Source organism: Anoplophora glabripennis, unplaced genomic scaffold (assembly GCF_000390285.2).
Source record: "Anoplophora glabripennis isolate ALB-LARVAE unplaced genomic scaffold, Agla_2.0 scaffold135, whole genome shotgun sequence".
Classification (NCBI taxonomy): Eukaryota; Metazoa; Arthropoda; class Insecta; order Coleoptera; family Cerambycidae; genus Anoplophora; species Anoplophora glabripennis.
The window spans coordinates 384,475-394,576 of record NW_019416236.1 but is presented as its reverse complement, the minus strand read 5'-3'; the positions used below and the strand labels follow the sequence as shown (position 1 = coordinate 394,576).

Here is a 10,102-nt window from a genome sequence, read left to right as displayed (position 1 = left end):
TAGACAGTCCGGTCTGCCGAGGATGTGAATCGGCGGATGAAACTTCTCTGCATATCCTGGGCGAGTGCCCGGGATTTGCACGTAGCAGAATGACGCTCCTTGGGAGACCCTATTTGGAACCCAAGGAATTGAGAGAAGTGTCAGCAAGGAAGCTTTTGGACTTTGTAAAAAGGACAAATCTACTTGCTGAATAGGACTAGTAGTGGGACGCACAATAGGCCTAATTAGGCCGCAGTGCTATGGGACTTTTTAAAGGACCAACCACTAGATGAAGATGAAGATGAAGGTCGCCTACCTTTATCGGTTTCTGAGTTATTTGCATTTAAAAGTTTCAATGTATTTTGTGGTGATTTTCTTTCAGGCGCTGTTATTGCTATTTATTTTCTAAGTAGGCTCGTGTCAAATTTGCATGTCAATAAAAAAATATTAACGTATTTTGCGTGTGTCTGATTTATGATTCCTGCAAAATTATTAGCTAGTGATCAAAAAATGCCATGACATGACAATAATTTTTCTAACAGTGAGATGCATGATATGATTTGTGTTTTTACTTAGGCTAATTTTAATGAACATGCGGCGGCCCGAAGATATGTGCAATTGTACCCAAATAGATTACCCAATTATAAACTATTCAGAAATCTTTGCAATCGCTTAGGCGGATCTGGATCTTTTCGACCAAAAAAAGTAACCATGGTACCGATAAAGTTAGGCGACTTAAACAAGAGTACATTTTTTATGTAGAATTGAACGTTCTTTTCGATTTTTAACTTTTTTAAGCATAGCTCAACAGATTAAAAAATATGTTCTGATTTACCTAAATAATACGATGAAACTAGCGCCTCGCCCCCTCTAGGAGCAGCATCAAAATAAACTTCAAATTCGTAATTCTCACACCAAAAAACCCAACACTACCAATTTTCTGAGTCATGCTATCAAAACTTTCTGAATTATTGAGAAATTTCAAAATAAAATTTAAACTTTGAACACCCTGTATTTCTTAAACCAGCGACACTCGTGTAATACATGATGAGCTCAAACATAATATTTTAGTGTCTAGTATCTCTAGTTTACTGTTGACCCATTCTTTCTGACTCACCCTGTATACTATTATCTCTCTTGTATTTATTACATTGTATAATATTCAGCTAATTCAAGCAATTTAATTTTTTCTTCAAGTTAAACTATTAAATATGGGATTTGATGTTTTATTTAACACCTAGATCTTTGGTATCGAAGAATATTGTTAGACTTCAGTTGATTAAATTTTTTAGGAAAAAATTTTGAATTTGGTTCTATTGGCTTATAACCGTTACAATAGATTAAAAAAATTAAAAAAATACAATTCATATCTACCAAGAAGTAAATGGTAGCGCCATAGTCAGTGAGATGCTCCCATTTAAAAAAAAACTTCAACATTGCATACCTATAGTATACCAATGATACAGAAGAAAACAGATTAAAATCTTCAAATGTCATAATGTCTAATTTAAATGGCCTGATATTGGTTACTTAGTTAGTATGAAAATATGTTTAATGGGGGTGTTTATATGCGCAATTTTTTGTTCAGCATTTTAGAAAATCTAAACAAGTTAGAAACAGTACCTCTTCACTGTACCAGTTATATAAGTGTTCTTCAGGGAATAAGACAACTGACAATACATTCAAAATAAGGAAAAGAAGCATATTTTTACATCGTATGTTTATCTTGCGTTTCCTGAATTTTGATAGCTTGTTGAATATACATAAAATACAGGGTACAGGGTGGCCAAATGAAAACGAAACAGAGCCATTTCCAGGAACTGCGTCAAGATTGTAGAAAAACGTTCAGACCCGTCGATTTTATATTAAAGGGGGACATTCTTTGCAGGTATTTTTGACGCCGCCACTTTCACCCCCAAGCAAGGGTAAGGATCACCCCAAAATATTGAAATGGCATTGGAGGTTGAGTAATATGTCTTTTGAAAGCTCTTACAATTCTCTTTACAACAGACTTTTAATTCCGCCCAGTACTTATTAAGAATTTTGATTTTAAAGTTGAAACTTATGTACAAACAATTAGTAACGCTAAAAATGTCAGTCATTCGAGTTATGTACTCCAATGGTATAAATTTAGTATTTCTTCAAATTTTATAATTCCGCCCAATACTTTGAAAAAAAATTACATGTTAAAATTTAAATTATGTTTAGTTGCTTACTTGCTCTTAGTTAATTAAATGTTTAAATTGATGTCCGCCCTCATCCATACAAGAATAAAGATTTTGTTCGAAACGTTGGCGCACATTCCGAACCATTTTTGGAGTGTTTCGACGGCATTCGTCGACGATTCTTTGACGCAAATCTTCCAGCGACGCTGGCTGTGTTTTGTAGAATTTACTTTTTAGGTATCCCCAGAAAAAGAAATCCGGTGATCGTGGAAGCCACTCTATACTGCCTCTTCCCCCAATCCAATTCCGTAGAAAACGTTGGTCCAAATACTGACGGACAATTAACGCATAATGCGGAGGAGCACCGTTCTGTTGAAAAATCAAATGAACTTCATCATACTCTGGAACATTTTCAATAATATCATTCAAGGCAGAGTCAATAGCGTCTTCCAGTAATTGCAAATACATTTGGCGAGTCAAATTATCAGATAGAAAAAAAGGACCCACCAGTCGGTCACCGAAAATTCCAGTCCATACATTTAATTTTTCCGGTAGAATCGGACCAATAGCGACAATTGTGATCCATTCAAGAAAAAACTGCATTCATCAGAAAAACAGATGTTAAAAAGAAACTGTGGATCGTTCCCTGCTCGCTCACTAATTATTTCGCAAAATTACAAACGGAGGTCATAATCATCCTCATAAAGTTCCTGGACTAAATGTATTTTGTATGGATGGAATTTATTCTTCAAAATGGTTTGTATGCTAGTTAGATTGATCCCAGACACAGATGCCAGCTGACTCGTACTTAATGTAGGATCAAGATGAACTTGTCTCAAAACTGCAACTTCACTAGCTTCATTAACTATAGGTTTTTCAATTTCTCGTTTTTTATTGACTACGTTCCCTGTCTCTTGAAATATTTTTACTAACTCTAGAACATACTTCCTCCTGACATGTCGATCTTTATGTTGTTCATTAAATAGCTGGGCTATTCTATTCGCAAATTTGTTATTCATAAAGTAAAGCGAAATGACATCTACCCTTTCCGCAATGGAATAAACCATATTGTTTAATTTTCAAAAACACAATTAAATAAACTACCAACCAACGCTTCCAAATAATACTAGAAAATAATTTGGAATCCACTAATTTTACGTTCATTGTGTGTGTATAGCATTCATTTCTGTTTTTTACAATTCTGTTTTTTTTTCTACGAAAGTGATAATAAATCGCCAAAAACCTATGTAACCCAAGAAATACTAAATTTATACCATTGGAGTACTTAACTCGAATGACTGACATTTTTGCCGTTACTAATTGTTTGTACATAAGTTTCAACTTTAAAATCAAAATTCTTAATAAGTACTGGGCGGAATTAAAAGTCTGTTGTAAAGAGAATTGTAAGAGCTTTCAAAAGAAATATTACTCAACCCACAATGCCATTTAAATATTTTGGGGTGATGCTTACCCTTGCTTGAGGGTGAAAGTGGAGGAGTCAAAAATACCAGCAAAGAATGTTCCCATTTAAACTAAAAACGACGGGTCTGAGCGTTTTTTACAATCTTGACGCAGTTCCTGAAAATGGCTCTGTTTCGTTTTCATTTGGCCACCCTGCATGTAGCTTGTCTGGACTAAATAAAACTAAATATGAATGACAATTCTCATTTTAGTAAATATATTATATCTAGGTCGATTTTCAATTAATCTAAACGTTGGTGACAACTAAATATTCATACGACCTACTTAATAGAAATGAAATTCGTTAAATAACTCAGTATACAACAATTTTATAATTGTGAAACTACAACGACTACTTTTTGCCAGACAAGTCTGTTCTGTCAGACCAACCTGAAGCAGAAATAATTGCTAGAGACATAATACTTTGCTGCTATGTTATGCCACTCACTTTCTACAAATCGAGCTTCGTCATTGTCAAAATGTGTATATGCGAGTTACATACAAATCGTTTAAATTCTAGAGGTTAAATAGCCTGAATAAATCACGTCTGGCTAACCTGCAATAACACCTTTGGTGATGATCTATAACCTTAAAAAAGATGGAATTAAAATTAACTTATATTAAAATAAAACTATAACAATATAATGGCAAACGCTTTTCTGGATCTGTCCCTATATTTTTATATCCATAAATCTAAAATTAACTACTTTTCTGCAATACTCTTCAGGAAAAGGAAGTATGCAGTGATATATGGTGACGATTGAACTGTATACACATAGGTATTGTGGGACACGAGTGAGATATTTCAGAACATAATAGACATAAATTTGAATCAATATAGACAATTTATGACGGGAAACTTACTGCCAGAGATAAAATATATCTCAATAAATCCGTATTAAAGCACTCACTAAGCTTTTTTTTCAAGAAATATAGTTAAATGTCCTCCATATTTTCTGTTGACAAGGATAAGGTTTCTGTATTATTTATTTGTTCCTTTATATATTTTAAATTAAACCAATTATTTTAGGTCTAAGTCGAACAATCTCAGACTTTCTGCTTCAATGATAACCAAATAACAACCATAGGTTCTGTAATAAAGTAAAATTGCCTAAATTTGACAATTTTATAACTGGTTTAAGTGAAATAAAACATACTTTGTTCTGTTTCTGTACTTCGTCATATCACGAAAGGAAAAATACATGTTTCCAATACACTAAGGTATATAATAACCATATTGCCCATATTACTGAAAGTTTGACATTCACTGTTTGTTATTTAACAGTCTCCACACTGATTTTAATAAAACAATAACAAATCTGTTTGCAAATGTGTTATAATTAATGGGAATATACCAGCCATATATTAACAAAGTAGGTAAGGATGTTTTTTCTTATAAATATTACATAATTCATTTTATTTTATATTATTTCTAACATCTGATTTGTAACAAAGTATCTACATCAAATATATATAAAAAATATTTTTAAGATTTCGCTCCAGCAGAAAAAAGAACATGATTTACATAAAAATTGATTAAAAATTCTCATCTTAAATCTTGATTAAATTATTATTTTGTCTCTCATTCATAAATACATATAAAGAAATAGGTACTCATAATATCTAACCATTTCTCTAAAGTTAATAAAATGTACAGACATTTCATAAACTTAACCTCATTGTTTGTTGTTTATTGTTTTGACGCCTAAGTGGATCTATTTCTACAAAATGCATCATTCTTTGTCGAATCGGAGCAAAATAATAAATTATAGGTAGATTATCCTAGAAGCAGAGATAATATAATAATTTTTTAATACCGCAATATATCATCTAGCGAAAAAGTGATTATGTCTGTGGATAGTTATATGAGTGGCAAGAGTACAAAGTAGGACATCGAACAGTTTTTATCTGTTATACGATTATGTATATTTAACACCAATAAAGTCCATTTATAAATGATTTAACAGATATGAATAACAGATTTTAGTTATTTCAAAGTGTAATTTCAGGCATTAAATCACATTTCGGCCTATTTGTTTAGATCTTAAACTGATTAGAGAAGTTTAAGTCAATTTGTCATGCAACTTCACAAATAGAAAATAATTACAAATCATAAATTTAATTCTAAAAGAGGCACGTTGCACAATCCGCTTAAAATCTAAATTAAGGGTTACAAATATTTATTGTTTCAAACTCAAGTTTAACATTTTATTGGCGTGGCAAAAAACTAATTAATCATGTGGAATTTTGCTTGAAGGGAATACTGTTCCATTTTATAAATAGGCGTTTTTACGGTTTGTTTCTTTGGATTTACTTATCTTTTATATACTTATTTTTATATATCTAACTGTAAAAAAATTAAATAGGTACCTCGTCGAGCAGTGTGCAATAATTTCAAAACATTTTTGTCTAAAAAACTTTTATATCTAACTAATTGGGGTAAAACGTGGCAGTTTCTAAGTTTTATCGTTAATATTCTATTTTTTAGAAGTTTAATTATTTAAACTTAGTTTTTGACAGACGTTCCAGTTTTGCAACAATAGACACAAGAATTACTGCAATAAATTTCTTTGCCTTAAAATTCTTATTATAAAATAAAAAGAGATTGTACGTTTTTCTAGTCTTTGCAAAATTAACGGCCAATTATTGACTATGACTACAATAGGTATAAACGCTATAACTTATCAAACAGTTAAAACAGATATTACCTTTGTTTTATTTACTTCAAACTAAAACATAAATGTATTGTAATTGTGTAATTAATATGTTCTTTAAGTCAGTGTCATTTATAGGTATTTGTCGTGATTAGTTGAAAAATATGTTAATACAACTTCATATACTTTAATTGTTTTTGGTACAAGTTACATAACAGCAATTGTTGAGATAAAAAAAAACAAAATTCCTTTCCTGATTAAAAAACCTGCGGCATATCGAACTAATTTCAGAAACAGGTTCTAAGATAACATTATTAGAGTAACACCATTACCAGTTATTCCAATAAAAAAAACATACCGTTCACATAATCCAATTGAACGGGAGTAATTTGAGCGCAAGACCTATTTGTAGCACAAGTCAGATCACAGAACCACCCTGCACCGCCAGAACGGAAGAAAATCCACCACCGGACAGTTTTCCGATGAATGAAACCGTCAAACGACAACAAAAACAAAACGACCACGCCACGCACAACGTGATATCGAGTTAGATCAGTCTGGAACGCGGGTACTCGGGTACATTCTTCTCGGGTACCGGCAGAAAGACGGTCGAAAGGCCGACTTAAGTCACATAGCACCGCTGAAGTCAGCTGAGCTAGCGGGAATGCGAGAAAACGAGCGGAGCGACGTTGCCGGATCCCGTAATAGTGTCGAGATATGATACTGCAAATTATAAGCTTTTCTTATCTGTTCCGCTGCAGAATTTCTCCTTAAGGATGGTACGGAAATCTTAATCATTTGCGAGATGATAGTAATTCTAGTGTATCAATGTAACACTATAAATTATAGTTGCAGATAAAATTACCGCATATTTCCATTTTGCAAGGAGAAATTTTTTATAAACTGAGTTAATTATACTTTCTGAACAAAACGATTTCCTAAGAATGTCCCTCCTACAAATATTAAATACAAAAGAAATCGTAAATTGTTAACCGCAAGTGACTTGACCTACATTAGCATGAGATTAAAAGATGTATCTTCAACAATGGATGCAAAAGATACCCTAATCGTGCGAGGATTAAATAACCAATTTTCCGTACGTAAGATCTCGCAAATGTTCTTTCAAAAGATCAGAAACTGTGGCCATGTTAACCTGATCAGTAGAATCATGATCTTGTTGTTCGAAAATTAGAGTAGTTTATGTTAGAAAGTTTTTGAAAAAAGATATGAAATTTTAATGTCAAATAAGATATTATATTTCCATTTCCTTAAAATACAAAAGCATCTTACCTCAACTCATACTTTCGAAAAATCCCTATAGACGAATTTGGACACTTAAATGGTAACAAGCAGTTGTCAGATTTTGTCATAGGGTCAGAAATGAAATTATATCTTCGCTAGGTAAGCTGCATTGTAATCTTTAGAGGTGTCAATGGCTCTATGTTGATATATTTTTAAGAAAAACGTGAAGTTATGACTAAAATTGATACAGTAACATGCTAATGAAGTAAGTAAAGCTCGCGATGCAATAAATATGACCAAATGTTCACAAAGATGTGCCTACTTATTTATACTCAACAGCTACGTTTGCTCCTATACTGCTTACATTCAAATTTGAGGTGTTCCAGTATCCATTATAAACTGTAATTGGTGCCGGCAGATTCTTTTTTCTTGGGAGCTTTCAAATAATAGTTATAGACTCAGAAGTTTACAGCTGATAATGAGATTTTTTTATGAAGAACTTCCACGGGCTTATGAACAGGTATTGTTATTTTTTTCTTTATTTTTTGGGTATTTTACCACCTCGAGCCAAATGGATCAGTCAGGGTTTATTTTTATGAAAATAGTTTTGCCTAATTAAAAAATATCACACAAATGTAAATATAAAAAGGTCGTTAATGTTTTCCACTTCATCTTCTGAACTTTTTTTGACTTTTCGCTTTAAAAGCTTTGACAGATCCAAGTGTTTTATGACTTTATATACCTACACTGCAATAAAGATCTGTTAATAAACAGTGGATGTAAAATAAAAACAATAATTGACACCGGACAACACACTTTTATGTATATATATTTCTCAAATAATTAATTGTATTTTTTTATATGTAATAGATATCGATATATAATTTACCTCAGAAAAAAATATACTAAAACATCGATAAGTAAAAAGAACAGCAAAAAGAAGAAAGCAATACAATTTTTGGAATAAACATTAACCTATAAAGTTTGAAGAAAATCAGAATTATTGCGTCATTATTCAGTAACTTTAGATCAACTACTGTGCAGTTTTAATATCCTTGCCATGGTGTTTCAAAACTATATCCCACCCTCTTAAGAGCATGCAAATAATAAAATATATATAATATGCTTCTTCTATTAATGTAATGAAATCAGTCATTGCTATTAACTTTAATTACATTTATAGAACTTGGTCAAAAGGTACACTGTTGACTTATCACTTTTTGGTTAATTTTAAATGTAAATCCCCCGAAAAAGTGACGTTTGTCAAGATAAAAGTAACTAGGCTAACATAACGACAATTCTCCTGACAAAGGAAACGGAAACCTTAAAAATTTGGATGATGATAGTGCAATCTAACACTAGGTATAAAACATGTTTCATGTGTATAAAATTATCGCAAATCTCAGTATATTCAACAATTTCATCCAGCAAGAAGAAACTCTTTTTATGTACCAAGATTTTCTAAGAACTTTCCTCCCACTAATTTTAAATGGAATCATCAATCGTTAATCGCAAATGATACGACCTACGTTGACGAAGGGATTAATGGATATAGTTATATCTCCAATAGCGCATGCAACAGATGCCCCAAAGATAATAATATGCACGTCGGCAAGTTGTACAATGCATTCAGAATTACATGATGAGCTGATAATGCAAAGTGAAAATAAGTGATATTGAGCACCTTTCTGCTAATCTCGTCGAAAATACTATAATAATAAAGGTTTAATTCTGTAATGTCTATTATTAGCGAAGATTAGAAAATTAAATCCAAAGAAAAAGATATAAAAAAAATTCAGAAGGAAAGGAAAAGCATAAAGAAAGTAACAGTTTTTAGAACTTTAAATATTATAAATACATGTATCATATAGTAGTTATAGTACACATTGCTTCATATTCTAACTTTAAACAAATTCCCAGATATAACATTTTGTATACAAGGTGATTCACAACTTATCCAAAAAAATTTGGGAATAGATGCAGCATGAGAAATGGAATCAATATCGTAAAAAATTTTTTTGTAAAATCCTTATAGTTTCCGAGAAAAAAAATATTTAAGTTATAGTACATTCAACCACTACATAGGCGTGGCCTCAGCGACTCCGAATACTGAGTTCGGATTTTACAATCGTCGTTGGGATATTTACCCGTTATATGTCGTGTTTACAATAGGTTTTTAGTAGTTAGTGTCAAAAATGGGTAGTTAGTGTAAAAAATGGTTTGCGTGTACTCGGAGTTGATGGATATCGTTTTAATTTATGGTGAAGCATTTGTGCTATGGTGAAACAAGATAACATTTCGTAGAAACTGAGTACAACGGACCCAGATGTGTTTACACATTGTTGGATAAAATTTTGAACAATTGTTGTAACATCGGGTATGTCAAATGATTTTATTATTCAAAAACACAAATTGATTTAATTAATTAATAAAGGCAAAAGCAGTTTAATTTGCCGATATAAAAGAGGTGCGATAAAATTCTATTTACATATTTCTTTCCTTGCGAAAGTTTTTGTCCGTTTTATCACACCGCCATGCCGGTCGTATTGTGCGAGGTCAGGTTTTACAGTGGACCAGTTTACAGTGCCGTACAGAAGTGTA

At 32.0% G+C, this 10,102-nt stretch overlaps 1 protein-coding gene across 2 annotated transcripts in view; it reads right to left on the bottom strand.

Moving 5' to 3' along the window:
- Positions 1-6,845, bottom strand: part of LOC108906682 (MATH and LRR domain-containing protein PFE0570w) — a 353,179-nt gene extending 346,334 nt beyond the window's left edge. The window contains exon 1 of one of the 2 annotated variants that reach the window (XM_018710009.2): positions 6,618-6,845. The gene's annotated coding sequence lies outside the window, so the exon portion shown is untranslated. The remainder of the gene's footprint in view (positions 1-6,617) is intronic. The other variant, XM_018710013.1, reaches the window with a different exon arrangement.
- Positions 6,846-10,102: the final 3,257 nt, after the last annotated feature.